This window comes from Tachyglossus aculeatus, chromosome X1 (genome assembly GCF_015852505.1).
Source record: "Tachyglossus aculeatus isolate mTacAcu1 chromosome X1, mTacAcu1.pri, whole genome shotgun sequence".
Classification (NCBI taxonomy): domain Eukaryota; kingdom Metazoa; phylum Chordata; class Mammalia; order Monotremata; family Tachyglossidae; genus Tachyglossus; species Tachyglossus aculeatus.
The window spans coordinates 50,379,220-50,401,744 of NC_052101.1; the positions used below are offsets into that span (position 1 = coordinate 50,379,220).

At 49.4% G+C, this 22,525-nt stretch overlaps 1 protein-coding gene across 1 annotated transcript in view; it reads right to left on the reverse strand.

The window, feature by feature from the left end:
* Positions 1-19,660, reverse strand: part of LOC119950012 (core histone macro-H2A.1) — a 111,431-nt gene extending 91,771 nt beyond the window's left edge. The window contains exon 1 of the mRNA XM_038771893.1: positions 19,558-19,660. The gene's annotated coding sequence lies outside the window, so the exon portion shown is untranslated. The remainder of the gene's footprint in view (positions 1-19,557) is intronic.
* Positions 19,661-22,525: the final 2,865 nt, after the last annotated feature.

Below are 22,525 nucleotides of genomic sequence, written 5' to 3' on the forward strand. Positions count from 1 at the left end.
TCTCCTCTTATAGTAGCAGATCTACTGGCTCTTGTCCTCATCAGCGACGGGCTTCTCGGGGCCAACGTAGAACGATCCACCACTGGAGCAATCAGCAGGGCAGTGGTATTTACTGAGCGCTTACCATGTGCAAAGCCCGGTACTAAGCACTTGGTTAAGTATGATACAACAGAGTTGGTAGACACTTTCCCTGCTCAAAACAAGCTTACAGTCTTCAGGAGGAAACATTAAACAATATAAATAATTTACATTATGCCATTTATAGAGCATCTTCTTAAATGCCACCAGTCCCACCCTCAGGATCCCAAAGGTGGCCAGAAGCCTAGGATCACGATGGTGGGACAAGATTATGGTGTGAGAGTTAGCGTTTGGAGATATTCTGGGTGATGACCGGTACCTGGAGGTACAGCAGGAACAGGTATCAACTTACCCCACATGACACCGGAGTGCTGGCATCAAACATGGCTTAGAGCAGCCACCAAACAAAATCCTGCCGTGCTGGGGATTGTGGTGACCAGGTGAGGGTGGAAAAGCACGAATCACTCAATCCCCATCCGGCCTCGCTCCCTCCCACAAGACCAGTATGGGACAGAAGCACCTACCGGCCCAGAGGAACCTGCAAAACTGCTCCAAATGGAAACAAAGCCCGTGATGGAAGCGCAACTACTCTTCCCACCAAGAACTGGGTTTTGTTACTTAATTTTACAACGTTGATTTGGTCATAAGTTGTTGTTCTGTATTGCTCAAGTGTCTGTTTACCTCCATTTAGAAGGTTGGGGATGGGGACAATGTCTAATCTGTTTCACTTAATAATAATAATAATAATAATGGCATTTATTAAGTGCTTACTATGTGCAAAGCACTGTTCTAAGCACTGGGGAGGTTATAAGGTGATCAGGTTGTCCCTCGGGGGGCTCACAGTCTTAATCCCCATTTTACAGATGAGGTAACTGGTCCAGAGAAGTTAAGCGACTTGCCCAAAGTCACACAGCTGACAATTGGCGGAGCCGGGATTTGAATCCCTGACCTCGGACTCCAAAGCCAGTGCTATTTTCACTGAGCCACGCTGCTTCTCACTCACTTCATTCACTTGTAATGAGTTACCCCAGTGGCTTGGCAAGGTGTTCTGGTAACTTAATAAATGCATCACTACTACTACAGTGTGACACACAGTGCGCGTACGGCAGGCACTGTGGGTCAGGGGGTGGAGAACAACACAGAGACCAATCAATGAATGGAACTGAGCATTTACGGGGTGCAGAGCACTGTACTGAGCACTTGGGTGAGTGCGGTACAATGGAGTTGCAATAACCTAACCTCCCTTCTCTCCTTTTCCAGCCTAGCCCACATGCTCGGCTCCTCTGGTGCTAATATCTGGCCTGGCCTGGAATGCCCTCCCTCCACAAATCCCCCAAACTAGCTCTCTTCCTCCCTTCAAAGCCCTACTGAGAGCTCACCTCCTCCAGGAAGCCTTCCCAGACTGAGCACCCCCCTTTTTCTCTCCTCCTCCTCCCCTCCCCATATGCCCCCCTCCCCACCTCCCCTCCCCACAGCACTTGTGTATATTTGTACACATGTATTACTCTATTTTATTAATGATGTATATATATATAGCTATAATTCTATTTAATTTGATGGTATTGATACCTGTCTACTTTTATTTTGTTGTCTGTCTCCCCCTTCTAGACTGTGAACCCATTGTTGGGTAGGGACTGTCTCTAGATGTTGCCAATCTGTACTTCCCAAGCATATTCCCAATGAATAACGGTTACTGAAGGTCACAGAAGCACCCTGGGATCCATTTGAGTAGAAACTTTTTTAAAAAACCCATTCATTCATTCATTCAATCGTATTTATTGAGCGTTTACCATGTGCATAGCACTGTACTAAGCACTTGGGAAGTACAAGTTGGCAACATATAGAGATGGTCCCTACCCAACAGCGGGCTCACAGTCTAGAAGGGGGATAGTATATACATACATATATATTCATTCATTCATTCAATCGTATTTATTGAGCACTTACTGTGTGCAGAACACTGTACTAAGTGCTTGGGAAGTACAAGTTGGCAACATATAGAGACGGTCCCTACCCAACAGCGGGCTCACAGTCTAGAAGGGGGAGACGGACAACAAAACATATTAACAAAATAAGAAAAATAGAATATGTAAATATGTACAAGTAAAATAAATAGAGTAATAAATCTGTACAAACATATATACAGGTGCTGTGGGGAGGGGAAGGAGATAGGGTGGGGGGGATGGGGAGGGGGAGAGGAAGGAGGGGGCTCAGTCTGGGAAGGCCTCCTGGAGCAGGTGAGCTCTCAGTAGGGCTTTGAAGGGATATATATATATATACATTTTAGAATTGCAGAGTCCTACATACTGCCGGACCAGAAAATTGGTAGCTGACACCAGGAAAGCTGTAAAATTTAGGTCAGGTAATATTAGCAAGAGACTGCAATTATCCTCACCCACACTGGCTGAAAGATGAATAAGACAGATGGAAATCAGATCCTTGGATAAAATATTGGTTTTTTGGGTCAATAATAATAATAATAATAATAATAATAGCATTTGTGAAGCGCTTACTATGTGCAAAGCACTGTTCTAAGCGCTGGGGAAGGTACAAGGTGATCACTCTGTCCCACGTGGAGCTCACAGTCTTAATCCCCATTTTACAGATGAGGTAACTGAGGCTCAGAGAAGTTAAGTGACTTGCCCAAGGTCACACAGCAGACATGTGGGGGGGAGCTGGAATTAGAACCCATGACCTCTGACTCCAAGCTCGTGCTCTTTCCACTGAGCCATGCTGAAAACAGGAACTAGGACTCTGGAACACTAATAATAATAATGATGATGGCATTTGTTCATTCATTCATTCGATCGTATTTATTGAGCACTTACTGTGTGCAGAGCACTGTACTAAGCGCCTGGGAAGTACAAGTCGGCAACATATAGAGACGGTCCCTACCCAACAACGGGCTCACAGTAAAGCACTTACTATGTGCAAAGCACTGTTCAAAGCGCTGGAGGGGGATACAGGGTGATCAGGTTGTTCCATGTGGGGCTCACAGTCTTAATCCCCATTTTACAGATGACGTAACTGAGGCACAGAGAAGTTACATGACTTGCCCAAGGTCACACAGCTGACAATTGGTGGAGCAGGGATTTGAACCCATGACCTCTGACTTCCAAGCCCGTTCTCTTTCCATTGAGCCACGCTGCTTCTCTGACTAGACTATACGCTCTTTGAAGACAAGGATTGTGTCTTCCAACTAGTGTACTGAACTCTCCCAAGTGCTTAGTACAGTGCTACACGCATGGCAAGCGTTCCATAAACACAACTGATTGGTTGACTGGTATAAGTAGTCACCAACAGCATTCACTGAGCACCTAATGTGCACTGTTCCAGGAAATTGGGAACATACAAGTAAAAGAGTGGCTCTGCCCTCAAGGAGCTTAAAATCTAACAGGGGAGACAAGCACACATAAATGGCCAAACTTACAAAAATGTAATAGCCAGCATGGAAAGAAGAACGTGATGGATTTAATTCTGAGGAATTGTCGGGTGGAACAGAGTGTTGGGATAAAACCTGATCGAGTCACCACGCAAAAGGGATCCTACAACTTGATCGAACTTAACAATCTTCCCAAAGTGGGGAAGATGGGGTGGAGGGAAGAGGGATGCAAAAAGACCAACGCAAGAATATTCAACTGCAGAAAAGAAAAATGATGCAATGATGGCCTTCACTAGAGAGGCTTGGAAAGAAGCAGCTCAAATTACCACTCAAGACATCCCAGTGGAGAGGTTCTGAAGGGTCCGTGACAGGGGTGCGACGTGCATATGAGGCATTTGATCGGCTTAAAATCTGCCTGGGCGGCCTGGCGATTCTACTGATCCTGAGGCCAAGGGGGATGAACCACGATCCAACATGGTGCCACCCCTCACCTCCCGCCAGCCACATGATGAGATCTGATGCCAGCCTTGTGCCCACCCACACTGGGTTGGGCAGTGGCCACAGCATTCCCTGCATCCACCTGCGGCTGGCCCTAGGGGATGTAGTTTTTGAATAAAAGCGAAAACACCCAAGAGGCGCCTTACAGGTGCTTTCCTGCTTTCCGGCCTGACAAACGGGGAGACGGACCTCAGGTGGGATAAACCCCCGGACAGCATGAACCCTCCCCAGGAGCCAATACAGAGTCAATCAATCAATCGTATTTATTGAGCGCTTACTGTGTGCAGAGCACTGTACTAAGCGCTTGGGAAGTACAAGTCGGCAACACATAGAGACAGTCCCTACCCAACAGCGGGCTCACAGTCTAGAAGGGGGAGACAGAGAACAAAACCAAACATACTAACAAAATAAAATGAAAAATATATACAAGTAAGATAAATAGAGTAATAAATATATACAAACTTGCTCTTTCCGTTTGCACAAAAAGGGACCCCTTCTCTTTCCCCTGGCCCAGCAATGGATGCGTACAGATGCATCTCCCTCCACCTACCTGGACTGGCGGAAATACCAACAGCAGCTCTCTATGACCAGTGAGGAGAGCTCTGGCTCCCACAGTTCCAGTTAGACTATAAGCTCACTGTGAGCAGGGACTATATCTGTTCATTGTTTTATTGTACTCTCTCAAGCGCTTAGTACAGTGTAGAGCACACAGTAAGCTCTCAATAACTAGGGCTGACTGAATGACTAGTGGTAGATGCAGCAGCTGGCAGGGAGAGCCACTGGCTGAGGCGGCCCAGACTGGGGTCTCCCCTGCCCCTGCCACGGGGGTCAATTCCAGGTTCACCCGCACATGTTTTGGTGGAAACCTTGCCCCTGCTTCATCGCGATTCACTCCTCCCGAGCTTCACAAAAAGTCCCACCTCCCTTCTCCCCGGCACCATCCCCTGCTTAGATCGGGTGATCTGCTAAACTTACGAGAAGATCAGTCATTAGCTATCCTCTTGATAGATTTTGCCTGAATAATATTTCGTAGAGCAAAATGTACCACCGCCCCTGTCCTGAAGGCAGGAGGCAATGTGAGACTGCAGAAAACAAGAGGGGTCAGGACTGGCGAGGAAGATTTGGGAATCACGCCTGTAGAGATGGTAGTTGATTGAAGCTGAGGGAGTGAATGAGTTCTCTAAGGTAGTGGGGATAAGAAGGGGACCCAACAGGAGGGATTCCAACAGTTCAAGGTGGGAGGCAGACAAGGAGCCCACAAGACAGACCGAAAAGGAACAGTCAGAGAGATAGGAGGAGAACCAGCAGAAGACAGTGTCAATGAAGCCAAGGCTAGATAATGTTTCCAGGAGAAGGGATCGGTCCACAGGATGGATTAGAGGTCGTTGGATTTGGCAAGAAGGTCATCGGTGACCTTAGAGAGGGCATGGTGACACCCCCCCCCCCCCAAATATCAGGATGCCCACCAGCAGGGCAACGTCACCCAGTTCCTCCAATCATCCCACTGTCCCTGGCAGAGAAGACAAAGTCCTGAGCTGGAGAGATCTATGGTCTGCTGTAGCAGTGGCCCGGCAGGGCTCAGTTCTCATGGTGCAGTCAGCTGAAGCATATGAAAGAATGAAGGAGTCTCAAGATGACTTTTCAGGGAAAGCTCAGCAGTGGAACCCACTGCAGAGGAAGAGGTACGTTCTTATACGTTTCCCTCAAGCCACCTCTGGAGCGTGCTCCACTGACACCGAGTGCTTAGGTTCTTGAAGCCCGAGCTGGCTCTGCTACTCTCGCTCTGTCTTTTGAGGACAAGGGCACTACTGTAGCAAAGAGGGATCATCTGTAGGGTAAAGCTGCTTTAACTAACGCCAAACTACCGGCATCCACCACCATGGACACGGGCTGCGGGCGCCTGGGGACCTCTTGCCTCGGCCTCTCCACGCATCTCAGAAGACACTGGAGATGGAAGAAATCGGGCTCACCCATGGTTCTCCTTAGAAGGCTCCTTCGTTGATTTCATGCTTTCTTGGTAAATTCAACTCAGAACGGCAAGAAATTCTCCCTACTTCCCTCCCTTGAACTTTCTCTTCTCCAAACTATCTTCAAAAGCACCTTAAGCTTCACCCCTTCCCCAGTCCCGGCACGCTTATGTAATCTCCATCGGTAGTTCATTTTAATGTCTGCCGCCCTCTCTAGTCTATAAGCTCCTTGTGGGCAGGGATCATCAACACCTGCCTCTTTGCTATTGTACTCTCCCAGGCAGTCAGTACATTGCTCTGCACACTGTAAGGGCTCAATAAATACTGTTGATTGACTGACTGAAAACCAAGGCCAGCCATAGCTAGAACAATCTTTCTGCTCAGAGGCGATGCTCCTGACTGTGAGATGAGGCGGAAAAGCCTCCTGCTCTTTGTTCTTGTGCCACATGATGGAGGTTCCCCAGACGTGGTCATCGCCAAGCTTGAGGAGTAGTACAGTGCTCTGCCCACAGTGAGTGCTCAATAAATACCACTGACTGATGGTGAGGCGGGCTGGGCTTCGGGCACCTCTTCTAGTCTCCGTCCTACTTGGGGTGACCTGTGCTTCACCAAATAGTGCCATTTGCCTGTTGCGTGACTTTGGGCAAGTCATTTAATATCTTCATGCCTCAGTCTCCTTAATCTGGACAAGGGGAATTCGACACTTGCCTTCCCTCTGACTTAGACTGTGAGCCCCATGTGGGACAGCGACTGCGTCCAACCTGATTGACTTGTATCCCCCCACCGCTCTAAGTACAGTGCTTGGCACACGGAAAACGCATAACAAATACTACAATTATTATTATTTCACCCAGACACCCAGAACATTGCATGGGCCATTGCTGCCTCATCCGCAAACGAACCATCAATGGCCAAAGCCACCCATTGGCATAGGACTTTCCTCGGGGAGAGGATAGCCCCCAGTCAACAGGCCATGCAGTTGACTTGACTTTACTGGAAAACCAGCAGTGATGACTGTAGAGAGCCATCAGCTTCCCTCTCCAAGGGGGCTAGTATCAACTACCTAATAAATCCTTGTATTTGAAATTCATCTTAATTTCAACCTTCAGTCTGCTCTCTCTCTCAGCTCTTTCATTCATTCAATCGTATTTACTGAGTGCTTACTGTGTGCAGAGCACTGTACTAAACTCTCCTCTGGATTCCTCCAACCTTTTCATGTTTCTCCACATAGTGATGCCCAGAATTTACCAGTGTTCAATGTTAATTGTGGTTATTGAGCACCTACTGAGTGTCATGTACTGTATTCAATACTTGAGAAGCACGGTGGCATAATAGAAAGAGCCCGGGCCTGGAAGCCAGAAGACTTGGGTTCTAATCCCAGCATTGCCACTTGTTCACTGTGCAACTTTGGGCAAGTCACTTCACTTCTCCGTGCCTCAATTACCTCATCTGTAAAATGGGGATTAAGACTGTGAGCCCCATGTGGGACAGCGACGGTGTCCAACCTGATTAGCTTCTCTCTACCCCAGAGTTTATTACAGTGCCTGGTACATAGTAAACCTTTAAATACCATTTTTCAAAAACCAGACACGTGAAACATGGAAGAAAACAGCCCACAATGAGGGCAGACAAATTAGGGACAAATAATATTAGAGTAAATATTATTTATAAACAGAGTGAGCAGGGCTTTAAATGCTCCGATCAGGGTAGTCTCTGGATCTTGTAACCTAGAATCACGTGCTCAGGTTCAAACAGCACAGCAGAGAAGCAGCGTGGCTCAGTGCAAAGAGCCCAGGCTTGGGAGTCAGAGGTCGTGGGTTCTAATTCCGGCTCTTCCGCTTGTCAGCTTCTCCGCTTTGGGCAAGTCACTTCACTTCTCTGGGCCTCAGTTACCTCATCTGTAAAATGGGGATTAAGGCTGTTGAGCCTCATGTGGGCCAACCTGATCACCCTGTATCCTCCCCAGCTCTTAGAACAGTGCTTGGCACATAGTAAGTGCTTAACAAATGCTATCATCATCATCATCATCATCAAAATAGCCACCAGCTATTCTTCACAGCTGTACAATACGAAACAGACAAATGGGAAAGCTCACTCTATGTTTAAGATACTGAGCTGCAGGGAATTCCTTGGTCGCCGGGAGCGAATGGTTCTAGTTGGCATATGGCAGAGAAAGCAGAATCAGTAGACAGACTGTCCGCATGACAAGGAACGTTCATGTCACGTTCAACTCTCTGAAGCAGAGTACCAGAAGCATGACCCAAATGCAAATCCGAACTCTTTCATGTTGCCAAAAGCTCCACGCATGGTGTCCCATGTCTCCAAAGCCTGTAGTTCCCCTTCAACGCCCTCCCCAGCCCCACCCCCTCCAAAACACACACACACACACACACACACACACACACACACACACACACACTTTGCACATTTGGGGAAAAGACGCAGCATCTTTCATTCTACATTAGCCCTCAGCTCCGATTTCAAATGTCATCTGGTCAGAGGTTGAATTTAAGAAACGATGAATAAAGGAGTTAACTGAGGCTGCCAACAGGCAACTTCATATTTTGCACAGTTCCTCTCCTCTTACACTACAAGTCTTGAGCACTGAATCAGTCTCGGAAAATAACCTCAATTTGGAGGTCTTAATTCCCACATCTTTTGAAAGGCGGCAGCATGGAATAGGAGAAAGAACATAGGGTCTGGGCATCAGAGGATCTGGGGTCCAGTCCTGGCTTTGCCACTGGCCTGTTGTGGGACTCTGGGCAAACGACTTACCCTTTCTGAGCCTCAGTTTCCCCATCTGGAAATGGGGAAAAACGATCCTATCTCACTGGAATGGAGTGTCGACAAAAATGGGAGAAGTAACCTGAAAGCACTAGGTAATCTTCAAGGCAGCAGCATCATTGTAAACACACAAATCACAACGCTGCTCTAGCTTTCCTTGGCTCTACACAACCCAACATGGCTGAATGTCTACTTCTATACTTAGAGGAAGACCGCAAATTTCCTTATTTCCCTGTAGACTGCAAACTCGTCGTGGGCAGGGATCGCGTCTACCAACTCTTTGCATTGTACTCTCCCAAGCGTTCAGTAGCTATGAACCACTGACTGACCGTAGGCGAGCTCTGCTACTGTCACCTCGAGGGCAGCAAGTAGGCACAACAATCAGGAATTAGAAGCTCCAGGATGCTATTGCAAGGAACCTGGAAAATCTTGGACTTTCCCTGCATTTAGAATGAAGGGAGGGTGTATGTACCCTTTGCAGCATGTTGAACACAAGCAATCAGCAATGGACAAGGAGACATTTTCTTACAGCTACTAACTGTGGTCAGCAAAATTCATTTATACCCTGGGGGCGGGGAATTATAGATGCCTCTGGGCCCCTTAGGACACTACCAAATTTCAAAAGACCTAATGCTGAAGAAGGAGTTTATGTCTGACGGACTGTATTCCAGGGTTTATAAAGCAGCCGGTGCACAGTCAGCAGCCAATAAATACTAAATAATGAATAAATAAATATTGATGGATCAGAACAACCCTAACAGAGAAGTTAACTTAGTTACAGGTCAGGTTTTTCACTTGGATACCCTGATCTGCTGGAAAATTCACTCTAAACCCACAGATGAGGTCAAAACCAAGCAGCTGACTCCCACCTTTTCAAAAGGTTCTAGTTAATCCTTCCACTTCTCTGTGCCTCAGTTTCCTCATCTGTAAAATGGGGATTAAAATACCTGTTTTCCTTTCCTCTTAGACCATGAGCTCCACGTGGGACAGGGACTGTGTCCAACCTGATAATTTTGTATCTACCCTAGCACTTAGTACAGTTCTCGGCACATAGTAGGCATATTTTGAACCTTTAATGAACACCAAAATTATCTCTATGAATGGGAGGCACTATATTGTATTCTCCCAAGCACTTAGTATAGTACTCTGCACACAGTAAGTGCTCAGTAAATAAGACTGACTGACTTTGCAGTCCAAGAAATGAGGGTATGGTAAAAAAAAAAAAAAAAGGGGGTGAGGGCTGAGCTGAGGCAAAGCAAAGACTGATGTTTTCAGGAATTACATGCAGCACGTTGGTCTGAGGAGACAGAAATTCCTGGCTGTTGAATTGGACAACCCTAAGAGCCGAGGGAAACATACTCAACTCAGGCAGAACATGTGCTTTTATCTGAGTCTTGTCCAGAACTTGGCAGCAAAATGAGGGAACATTCTTCTGTCTGTCTGGAAACATGGTTGCACGCACACATGCAGGTGGCTTCGATCAATCCATCAATAGCATTTATTCAGCGCTTACTGCATGCAGGGCACTGTATTAAGCGCTTGGGAGAGTACAACACAACAACAGACACATTCCCTGCCCACAACAACCTTACAGTCTAGACGGGGAGACAGACTTTAAATGAATACATTATGGGTACGATGCATAAGTGCGGTGGGGCTGGAGGCTGGCGTGTTGAGTAAAGGGAGCAAGACAGGGTGACGCAAAGGGAGTTAGAAGAGGAAATGAGGGTTTAGGCGAGGAAGCCCACTTGGAGGAGACGTGCCTTCAGTAAGGCTTTGAAGGTTGGGAGAGTACCTGTCTAGTGGATATGAAGAGGGAGGGTGTTCCAGGACAAAGGCAGGACGTGGGCAAGAGGCTGGTGGTGAGATAGACGAGACTGAAGTATAGTGAGTAGGTTGGCATTAGAGAGGGAAGTGTGCGGGCTGGGTTGGAGTAGGAGAGTAGTAAAGTGAGGTAGGAGGGGGCTAGGTGATTGAGGGCTTTAAGGCCAATGGTGAGGAGTTTCTGGTCGATGAGGAGGTGGATGGACAATCACTGGAGGCTCTTCAGGAGTGGGGAAATACCAACTGAACGTTTTTATAGAAAAATGATCCGAGCAACAGAGAACCGGAGAGGGGAGAAATAGGAGGCAGGGAGGTCAACAAGGAGGCTGATACGGTAATCAATGTGGGATACGATAAGTGATTGCATTAACGTGGTAGCAGTTTGGATGGAGAGGAAAGGGAGGATTACAGCGACGTGAAGGTCGAAATGACAGGATTTAGTGATGGACTGCATACGTGGGTTGAATGAGAGAGGGGAGTCAAGGATAACGCCAAGGTTACAGGCTTCTGAGACAGGAAGGATGGTGGTGCCATCTACAGTGATGGGAAAGTCAAGGGGAGGACAGGGTTGGGGTGGGAAGATAAGTTCAGTTTTAGACACGTGAAGTTTGAGGTGACAGCAGGACAACCAAGCAGAGATGTTTTGAAGGCAGGAGGAAATGGGAGACTGCAGAGTGGGAGAGAGATCGGGGCTGGAGATGTAGATTTGGGTATCATCTGCACAGAGGTGGTAGTTGAAGCCATGGGACCGAATGAGTTCCCCAAGGGAATGGGTGTAGATAGAGAATAGAAGGGGACCCAGAACTGAACCTTGAGGGACCACCAAAGTTAGGGGGTGGGAGGCAAAGGAGGAGCCTATGAAAGAGATTGAGACTGATCGACCAGAGAGATAGGAGGGCCAGGAGAGGACGGTGTCAGTAAAACCGAGGTTAAATAAGGTTTCCAGAAGAAGGGGTTGGTTAACAGTTCATGTCAAAGACAACTCAAAGGTCAAGGAGGATTAAGATGGAGTAGAAGACATTGGATTTGCCCAGAAGGAGATCATCCGGGACCTTTGGGAGGGCAGTTTCTGTGGAGTGAAGGGGACGAAAGCCAGATTGGAGGGGGTCAAGGAGAGAATTGGAGGAGAAGAACTTGAGACGGCGGGTGCAGACAACTCAAGGAGTTTGGAGAGGAATGGTAGGAGGGAGATGGGGCAATACCTGGAGGGAGCTGTGGGGTCAAGGGAGGGTTTTTTCAGGGTAGGGGAGACATAAGCATGTTTGAAACCGGTGTGGAAGACGCCACTGGAGAACAAACAGTTGAAGATGGTGGTCAGGGAGGGAAGAAGGGAGTGGCAAGTGTTTTGATAAGGTATGAAGGGATGGGGTTGGATGCATAGGTGGAGGGGTGTATTTTGAGAGAAGGCAGGAGATCTCCTCTCGAAATATTTCTGGGAAGAATGGGAGAGTTGAAGTTTCGCTTTTTTCAATAAAGTAGGTAGCCAGGTCATTAGGAGCAAGGAATGGGGAAGGCAGGAGACAGGGTATCTGAGGAGGGAGTTAAATATCTGGAACAACGGGCGGGGGTAATGGGTATGGGTGTCAGTTTTGCCGGGCAGAGTTAAAGCATGCAAGGATGAACTTCAGGTGGATGAGGTCGGCCTGATATCTAGATATCTGATATCCGGCTCATGCACAAGAGTGAGGGAGGCGGACTGGGGAGGTGATCCAGGGCTGTGGGTTAGTGGTACAAGACTGCCGAAAGGACAGGGGAGCGAGTGCATTGAGTTCAGGAGGGAGGGTGGTACTGAGGGTGTCAATTCGGTCATAAGGGAAGGTAGTTTGGGGATGGAGGCTAACTAGGGAGTGATGACTTGAAAAAATTGGATGGGGCCTAAAGATCAGAGGTCTCTGTGGGGGAACGGGACAGAACTGCAGGGAGGAGGTGTGTGGGAGAGAAGACAGGGGAGGAGGTTGTGGTCAGAAAGAGAGATTTCAGAGTTGGTGAGGATAGGGATTGAACAGTGACTAGAAATAATGAGATCAAGTGTGTATCCAAGTTGGCGACAGAGTGAGTGCTACGCGGTGAATCTTAACAAAATGTTCTACAAGAACGTAGCCACTGTGGTATACAATTGGGTGTATTTTCCTCTGGTTTCTGGCTTGTCAGATATCTGGGTCTGACATTGCCCTCTCCCGGTTCTCCTCCGAAGCCTCCTTCATTGGCTCCTCCCCTGCCTCCCATCCTCTAACTGTGGGAGTCTCTCAGGGCTTAGCTCTGTGGCCCTTTCTATTCTCCATCGACATCCACTCCCTTGGAGAACGGATTTGTTTCAACTACTACCTCAATGCTGACGATTCCTAAATCTACCTCTCTAGCCCTGACTTCTCTTCAGTCTTGCATTTCCTCCTGCCTTCAGGACATCTCTACTTGGACATCCTGCCGACGACTCAAACTCAACATGTCCAAAACAAAACTCTTCATCTTCCCTCCCAAACTCTCTCCTCTCCATGACTTTCCCATCACTGTGGACAGCACCATTCTCCTTCTCACCACAACCTTGGCATTATCCTTGACTGACCTCTCTCCTTCAACTCAAAACATTCACTCAGTCACCAGATCCTGTCAGTTCTATTTTTACATCTTCATATTCTAACCCCTCCAAACTACCACCACACTAGTCCAAGCACTTATACCAGACCCCACCTCAACTACTGCATCAGTCTGCCTCCAACTTTTCCATTCCTTACTTCTCTTTGCTACTTGAAGGATTAAAAAAAAAAGAGCTCTGCACACATCTCCCCACTTCTCACAAATCTCCAATGGTTGCCCATCCATCTCTGCACAAAGCAGAAACTCCTCACTACTGGCTTCTCCCACTCTATCCCATAACCACAATTATTATTATTATGCAAGCTCATCGTTGGCAAGGATTGCATCTACCATTTCTATTATTCTCCAAAGCACTTAGTACGGTGCTCTGCACAAAGCGCTTAATAAATACTATTGATGGAAGGCATTCAATCAGCTCTCTCCTAACCCCTCTTCCACTATAACACAGCCTTTATGCTTTGCTACTCATAACTCCATACTCATAACCTACTGGGCCACAATTTCATCTCCACTGCTTACATAATAATAATAATAATAATAACTGTGGTACTAGTTAAGTGCTTACTATGTACCAGGCACTGTACTAAATGGTAGGGTGGATGGATACAAGCAGATCGGGTTGGACACAGTCCCTGTCCCATGTGGGGCTCTCAGTCTCAATCCCCATTTTACAGATGAGGTAGCAGAGGTACGGAGAAGTGAAGTGAGGTGACTTGCCCAAGGTCCCACAGCAGACAAGTGGCAGAACTGGGATTAGAACCCATGACCCTCTGACTCCCAAGCCCGTGGTCTCTCCACTACACCATGCTGCTTCTACACAATCCTCCCTCCTTTCTGGAACTCCTTTTCCCTTCATATCTAAGAGACCAGAACTCTCCCCATCTTTAAAGCCTTACCAAAATCATATGTCCACCAGGAAGCCTTCCCTGGCTAATCTCTCATCTCCCCACTCTACTCTCCCTCCCTTCTGAGAGGCCTACGCACTTGAGGCCATACCCCCTAAGTACGTTAAGACCCCATCCCAACCTCTATCCCACTTATGTACATATCCTTATGCTCCATGGCTTCCCTTATCGGTAGCTAGATTGTAAGCTCCTTTAGGGCAGCAGGGATCGTCTCTACCTACGCTATTGTACTGCCTCAAACACTTAAGCACTCAAACACTGAAGCAGCGTGGCTCAGTGGAAAGAGCCCGGGCTTTGGAGTCAGAGGTCATGGAAATCCTGGCTCCGCCACTTGTCAGCTGTGTGACTTTGGGTAAGTCATTTAACTTCTCTGGGCCTCAGTTACCTCATCTGTAAAATGGGGATCGTGAGCCCCCTGTGGGACAACCTGATCACCTTGTAACCTCCCGAGCGCTTACAACAGTGCTCTGCACATTGTATACGCTTAATAAATGCCATTATTATTAGATTATTCTTCTTAATACAGTGCTCTGCATAAAACAAGCACTCAACAAAAACCATTCATTGATTGGGAATCACAAACATAATTGTCCTCTGCTAAAGGCAGGCCACTGAGGCTCAGAACGGTTTAGGATTTGCCCAAGGTCACACGCGATGATGAACAGCAGATTCAGAAAAGGTTTCTAGCTTCTGACTGCCTACTTCAGGCTTTACGGCAGTCAAGGAGGTGGGCTGAAACGGCCGCAGCCAAGACACCTCACCCTGTCTCTCACCACTCTGCTATCCTATATAAACCCAGTCTTCCGAATCCAATAGCTCACCTCCCCCATCCGGTTTGAATTGCACCGCCTTGATCTGGGCAGTCCCTACTGCGGAGCTCTAACAGCCCAAAAGGGTCAATTGCGAACTTCAGTTAGCCATCACATATTAGTAATGAATAAAGAGCTCCTTAAGCCTAATCACGGCACCTATTGAGAAGCAGCGGGGCTCAGTGGAAAGAGCGCGGGCTTGGGAGTCAGAGGTCACAGGTTCGAATCCTGGCTCCACCACTTGTCAGCTGTGTGACCTTGGGCAAGCCACTTAACTTCTCTGTGCCTCAGTTACCTCATCTGTAAAATGGAGATTAAGACTGTAAGCCCCACGTGGGACAACCTGATCACCTTGTATCCCCCAAGCGCTTAGAACAGTGTTCTTTGCACATAGTAAGTGCTTAACAAATACCATCATTATTATTATTATTATTATTCAGGTGGCAATAGCCCCGCTCCCTCCCCTCCCTGAACCCACCAACCGGGATGGCTGATTCTTGGCCAATGGTGGGAAGAATATATATTAGGAATTGCTGTCCCAGGATAATGGTCTCAAGTTGGGGGAGACCCACAAGCACGTCATCAGTCTTCCCTCAATCCCAGTCCCCACAACAAATCCGAGCCCTTTAATTCCAGAGCGTGAGATGCTAATCCTATTAATAACATTCTCTTCCACTCATTTCCATCCTACAAATGTTTAACAATGTGACTCCTGTCACCTCCCGGGAGGTAGCAGGATACGGTACAATAACCATCTCTCACTGTGCTGTTGGGGGTAAAGGCATTTTGATTGATTGGCAGATGAGGGCAACCAATCAGAAATGTGATCTGGGCCCATTCATAAAAGCACCACTTGGAAGTGCGCTGGATTCTCTTTAGAGTATCCTTCCTAGAGGAATGTTGAGTGAAAGTGCCATCAGCTTTCCCTAGGGTTATCTCAGATACCAGATCCTAAGAGGGAGGCACAATAAAGGAAAAACTCAGCGGGAAAGCCCTCTCATGCCTACGTACTTGATTTCTGGGTTTCATCAGAGAAGAGGAATCCCGCCAAAGAGAGCTGCTCGATTCATTTGTTACCCTCCCTTCAGTTAAGAGAAATCAGGTTCCTTCCTGAAATTATGCAAGGCAAGGGGCTCTGTCAAGTGATCCACTGAGCTAGTGACAAGGGAGTCTCACACTTGGAGGTCGCACATATTTTGGAATGACTGTCTCAACTTTGATTTCCCCAGGTACCAGATGATAGGCAAGCACTAGCCCCTGACTGGATCCTGGCAATAACAGTTATCTGCTCTGGCAAACCGCCCCAAATACTTAGTAAGACATTCAAATATAGCTCCATAGTTCTGACAATGATGAGAACTGACAGTCAACAAAAAAAAAAGAAAAACTTCCTTTAGCATGCTTAGGGGTAACACTCAGAATGAAAGATGAATACTATTATTGACAGATCTAGAGAGAAGTACCTTAGAGTCGGTCTTTCTTAGGGAAGTTTTCAGGTATTTGTGACCTTTAAAGGTGGATAAGGGAGGCAAGATCAGAGGCCACAGAAACACCGAGCAGCACGTTAACCTGCCCAATTTTCTTTTTAAAGCATTACCAAATAACTTGTTCCTACACATTCTGGCATTTGCAATTCTATAGCGTTCAGTTCCTCTTTTTTTTTCCCCCATACCATCAATAAAATGACCATCTTTTCCGGTTGACTAGACCTTTCTGACACCTGAGAAACCTTAACTTGGTCTCAACCTTTTTTCGGTCACAATAAAGCCTCCTCCGCATAGCACCTGATGGCAATATCTACAAACCTGCATCCCGGGTGGGGCAAACCTGCTTCTGCAGACAGCGGATGAATTAAGGAGAACAGGGCAGCGATTTGGAGAATGGCAACATTCTTTTTAACGCACCTACTGAGCACAGCTGGAGGAATTGGACAGAGTAAAAATGCGAGGAGGATTGCGGGGAGCCGAAATGTTCAGGAAATGTTTCCATGGAGTCTGTGATGGGGTTTCCTATGCATTGTTAAGGGAGTGGGGAAAAAAGGAAAGTGATCCATTTCAGGGAATTAAAGGAGACAACTTTCAAAGGCAATCACTCAGTGGTATTGCTTGAGCACCAAACACTAGTCAAGTGCACAAGAAGCAAGACATACATCACTAGTCAAGTGCACAAGAAGCAAGACATACATTTCCTGGCCTGGAGGAGTTCACAATCTAATGGGGGAGATGGAGAGAAAGGATCGACAGTGGGAGGAGGATACAATGGGAAGTAATTAAACTCTGCACAGCAAAATCTTTCCATCAGTTGCACTGATTGAGCGCTGACTGTACTCTGTGCTTGGGGTTTCCAAAATATACTGACTGAAGATAGACGGGGGGGGGGGGGGGGGGGGGGGGGGGGGGGCGGGGGGGCAAAAGACAGAGAAGCAGTGTGGCTCAGTGGAAAGAGCATGGGCTTTGGAGTCAGAGGTCATGGGTTCAAATCCCAGCTCCACCAATTGTCAGCTGTGTGACTTTGGGCAAGTCACTTAACTTCTCTGTGCCTCAGTTCCCTCATCTGTAAAATGGAGATTAAGACTGTGAGTCCCCGTGGGACAACCTGATTACTTTGTATCCCCCCAGTGCTTAGAACAGTGCTTGGCACATAGTAAGCGCTTAATAAATACCATGAAAAAAGAGCACCATATTTCTAAATTTGCCCTGAGGTGACCGTGTTCCTTGGCCACCATCCAAGTGGTCCTAAAACTAACTGTGCCTGTGTAAGAAGCCTGCTTTAACTGTAGTCCCTCAAACCCCAAAATCAATCAATCAATCAATCAATCGTATTTATTGAGCGCTTACTGTGTGCAGAGCACTGTAATAGGCGCTTGGGAAGTACAAGTTGGCAACATATAGAGACAGTCCCTACCCAACAGTGGGCTCACAGTCTAAAAGGGGGAGACAGAGAACAAAACCAAACATACTAACAAAATAAAATAAATGGAATAGATATGTACAAGTAAAATAGAGTAATAAATATGTACAAACATATATACATATATACAGGTGCTGTGGGGAAGGGAAGGAGGTAAGATGGGGGGATGGGAGGGGGGACGAGGGGGAGAGGAAGGAAGGGGCTCAGTCTGGGAAGGCCTCCTGGAGGAGGTGAGCTCTCAGTAGGGCCTTGAAGGGAGGAAGAGAGCTAGCTTGGCGGATGGGCAGAGGGAGGGCAGGCCCCCGGAATTCTCCGTTCCTGGGAACCGTCAATCCATCAATCCATCGTATTTATTGAGCGCTTACTGTGCGATGCCATAACCGTCCTTATGGCATCACTTTCAAATGCAATGGGAGCCTCGGTGCTCGGCTTTCGGGGGGAGGAAAGTGTTTTCTTTTTTCTGCGGCAACAACAAGGCCCAACTCGGAGGGGAAGCTCGAATTACAGACGCTTTGGGCAGTTTCACTGGTCTCCCCCGGCCTCGTTTCTCCCCGAAGAAAAGGGTGAGCGGGTGGAGGGGGGGGTCCAAGGTGGGGGGGGGGGGGGAGTCGCCCCCTCCGACCTGTTGCTAGGTGACGAGCCACAGCACGTGCTCCCCCCATCCCGTGCCGTCGGGGCCCCCCGAAACCTCGGATCGGCTCCCCCCGCGGCCCCACCGGGGCTTTGGCGGGAGTTGCCTTTAAAAACAAAAGAAAAGCAAACAATCCGGTAGCTCCCGGCCATGCTGCAAACAAAAGGTGGCGCGGGCCGGGCGGGGCCCGCTCCCCCCGCCCCATCGCTCGCTCCGCCGAGAAATCAATCAATCAATCGTATTTACTGAGCGCTTACTGTGTGCAGAGCGCTGTACTAAGCGCTTGGGAAGTCCAAGCTGGCAACATCGAGAGCCGGCCCCTACCCAGCAGTGGGCTCACAGTCTAAAAAGGGGGAGACAATGCGGAGAAATGAACTCCGCATCCCCCGAGTGAGACTTAATCAATCATATTTATTGAGCGCTATGTGCAGAGCACTGGACTAAGCGCTTGGGAAGTACAAATTGGCAACATATAGAGACAGTCCCTACCCAACATTGGGCCCTTTTCTGACACCCCGACGGACAATAACCACCCCCCGGGCGGCTCCCTCTTTCTGCCCACCGCGCCTTGGGGACCGGCGGGACGAGCCGGCCCTTGCGCCTCACCCTGCACAAACCGCTGCGAGATCCACCCGCTCTCCGGCCCACGGTGGGAGGAGGAGGAGGAGGAGGAGGAGGAGGAAGACGGGACGGGGGTGGAGGGAATGAGGAATAGGAAGGAAGGTGGGGGGAAGGGAAATCCTGCAGGGGCTCCCTCTTAATAGCGCTGCCCGCGGCCGGGAAAAAAAAACAAGAGGGGCTCTACACCCAGGCTCCCCCCCCCCCCCCCCCGCTTGGCTTATTTGCTTTGTTTGGGTTGTTTCTGTTTCGGAAGTTGATTTGCGGTTTCTTAAAGCAAGCGGCTTCGCAGCGCGTTTCCCCGCCCCCGCCCCGTGAAATGCACTTGCAAGAAAAGAAAAGGGGGGGGGGGGGGGAGAGCGGCTCCGACCCCTTCCTCTCTCCCCGCCTGCCCGCCGCCGCCCCGTCTGCCCCAGCTCCCGCAGACAGAGACCGAGCCAAACAACGTATCCCGGTTGGGCGGCCAAACGGCAAGGGAGGCGGCCGGCCCAAAGCCGCCGGGGGCCCCGCACGGAGGACAGAGAAGACCCGGGACACGGCCATGTCAGGCACTTACAGCGCAGCTCCCGCAGCAATATGTCTCCTGCCTGTGGCTGGGTGGCTCCCTCTGTTCCCCCGCCCCCCCCGCGCCCTGGGTGTCTCTCGGTCTCTGCCTGTCTCGGTCTCTGTCTCTGCCTGTCTCTGTCTCCCGGCTGGGCGAATTCCCACAATGCACAGCGAGCCGCTCGTCACATCCCGGCCCGCGGCCGGCCCCGCCGCTGTCACTCCTCCCCCTCCTCCTCCTCCTCCTCCTCCTCCTCCTCCTCCTCCCCCTCCCCCTCCTCCCCCTCCTCCTCCTCCCCCCGCTCCCTCCTCCTCCTCTCCCTCTCCTCCCTCCCCTGCGGAGCGACCCGTCAACACACGGTTCCCCCGCCCCTTCCCCCTCCCCCCTTCTCCCCCTTTCCCCTTCCCTTTCTCCTCCTTCCCACTCCCCCTTCTCCCCCTTCCCCGTCCCCCTTTCCCCTTCCCTTTCTCCTCCTTCCCCCTTCCCTTTCTTCTCCTTCCCACTCCCCCTTCCCCCTCCCCCCTCCCCCTTTCTCCCCTTCCTCCCCTTCCCCCTTTCCCCTTCCCTTTCTCCTCCTTCTTACTCTTTCCCCTTCTCCCCCTTTCCCCTTCTCCCCTTTTCCCCTTCTCCCCCTTTCCCCTTCTCCCCCTTCCCTTTCTCATCATCATCATCATCATCAATCGTATTTATTGAGCGCTTACTATGGGCAGAGCACTGTACTAAGCGCTTGGGAAGTACAAATTGGCAACATATAGAGACAGTCCCTACCCAACAGTGGGCTCACAGTCTAAAAGGGGGAGACGGAGAACAAAACCAAACATACTAACAAAATAAAATAAATAGAATAGCTATGTACAAGTAAAATAAATAAATAAATAAATAAATAAATAAATAAAGAGTAATAAATATGTACAAACATATATACATATATACAGGTGCTGAGGGGAAGGGAAGGATGTAAGATGGGGGGATGGAGAGGGGGACGAGGGGGAGAGGAAGGAAGGGGCTCAGTCTGGGAAGGCCTCCTGGAGGAGGTGAGCTCTCAGCAGGGCCTTGAAGGGAAGAAGAGAGCTAGCTTGGCAGATGGGCAGAGGGAGGGCATTCCAGGCCCGGGGGATGACGTGGGCCGGGGGTCGATGACGGGACTGGCGAGAACAAGGTACGGTGAGGAGATTAGCGGCGGAGGAGCGGAGGGTGCGGGCTGGGCTGGAGAAGGAGAGAAGGGAGGTGAGGTGGGAGGGGGCGAGGTGATGGACAGCCTTGAAGCCCAGGGTGAGGAGTTTCTGCCTCATGCGCAGATTGATTGGTAGCCACTGGAGATTTTTGAGGAGGGGAGTAATTTGCCCAGAGCGTTTCTGGACAAGGATAATCCGGGCAGCAGCATGAAGTATGGATTGAAGTGGGGAGAGACACGAGGATGGGAGATCAGAGAGAAGGCTGATGCAGCAGTCCAGACGGGATAGGATGAGAGCTTGAATGAGCAGGGTAGCGGTTGGGATGGAGAGGAAAGGGCGGATCTTGGTAATGTTGCGGAGCTGAGACCGGCAGGTTTTGGTGACGGCTTGGATGTGAGGGGTGAATGAGAGAGCGGAGTCGAGGATGACACCAAGGTTGCGGGCCTGTGAGACGGGAAGGATGGTAGTGCCGTCAACAGAGATGGGAAAGTCAGGGAGAGGGCAGGGTTTGGGAGAGAAGACAAGGAGTTCAGTCTTCGACATGTTGAGCTTTAGGTGGCGGGCAGACATCCAGATGGAGATGTCCTGAAGGCAGGAGGAGATGCGAGCCTGGAGAGAGGGGGAGAGAGCAGGGGCAGAGATGTAGATCTGGGTGTCATCAGTGTAGAGATTATAGCTAAAGCCGAGGGAGCGAATGAGGTCACCAAGGGAGTGCGTGTAGATTGAGAACAGAAGGGGACCAAGCACTGAACCTTGGGGAACCCCCACAGTAAGAGGATGGGAGGGGGAGGAGGAGCCTGCAAAAGAGACTGAGAAAGAACGACCGGAGAGATAAGAGGAGAACCAGGAGAGGACGGAGTCTGTGAAGCCAAGGTCAGATAGCGTGTTGAGGAGAAGGGGGTGGTCCACAGTGTCAAAGGCAGTTGAGAGGTTGAGGAGGATTAGGACAGAGTATGAGCCGTTGGATTTGGCAAGCAGGAGGTCATTGGTGACCTTTGAGAGGGCAGTTTCCGTGGAATGTAGGGGACGGAAGCCAGACTGGAGGGGGTCGAGGAGAGAGTTGTTGTTGAGGAATTCTAGGCAGCGCGTGTAGACAACTCGTTCAAGGAGTTTGGAAAGGAATGGTAGGAGGGATATGGGGCGATAACTAGAAGGTGAGGTGGGGTCAAGAGAGGGTTTTTTTAGGATGGGAGAGACATGGGCATGTTTGAAGGCAGAGGGGAAGAAACCAGTGGAGAGTGAGCGGTTGAAGATAGAAGTTAAGGAGGGGAGAAGGGATGGAGCGAGAGATTTCATGAGATGAGAGGGAATGGGGTCAGAAGCACAGGTGGCTGGAGTAGCACTTGAGAGGAGGGAGGAGAGCTCCTCTGAGGATACTGCTGGGAAGGATGGGAGAGTAGCGGAGAGTGTTGAGAGCCGGGGGGTTGGAGAAGGGGGGGAAGAGACTTTGGGGAGGTCGAACCTGATGGATTTAATTTTGTTAATGAAGTAGGAGGCCAGATCGTTGGGGATGAGGGAAGGAGGAGGGGGAGGAACCGGGGGCCTGAGAAGGGAGTTGAATGTGCGGAAGAGCTGGCGGGGGTGATGGGCAAGGGTGTCAATAAGGGAGGAGAAATAGTTTTGTCTGGCAGAAGAGAGGGCTGAGTTAAGGCAGGAAAGGATAAACTTGAAGTGAACGAGGTTGGCATGGTGTTTAGACTTTCGCCAGCAGCGTTCGGCAGCTCGAGCATAAGAGCGAAGGAGGCGGACAGTGGCAGTGATCCAGGGCTGTGGGTTAGTGGTACGAGAGCGGCAAAGGGAAAGGG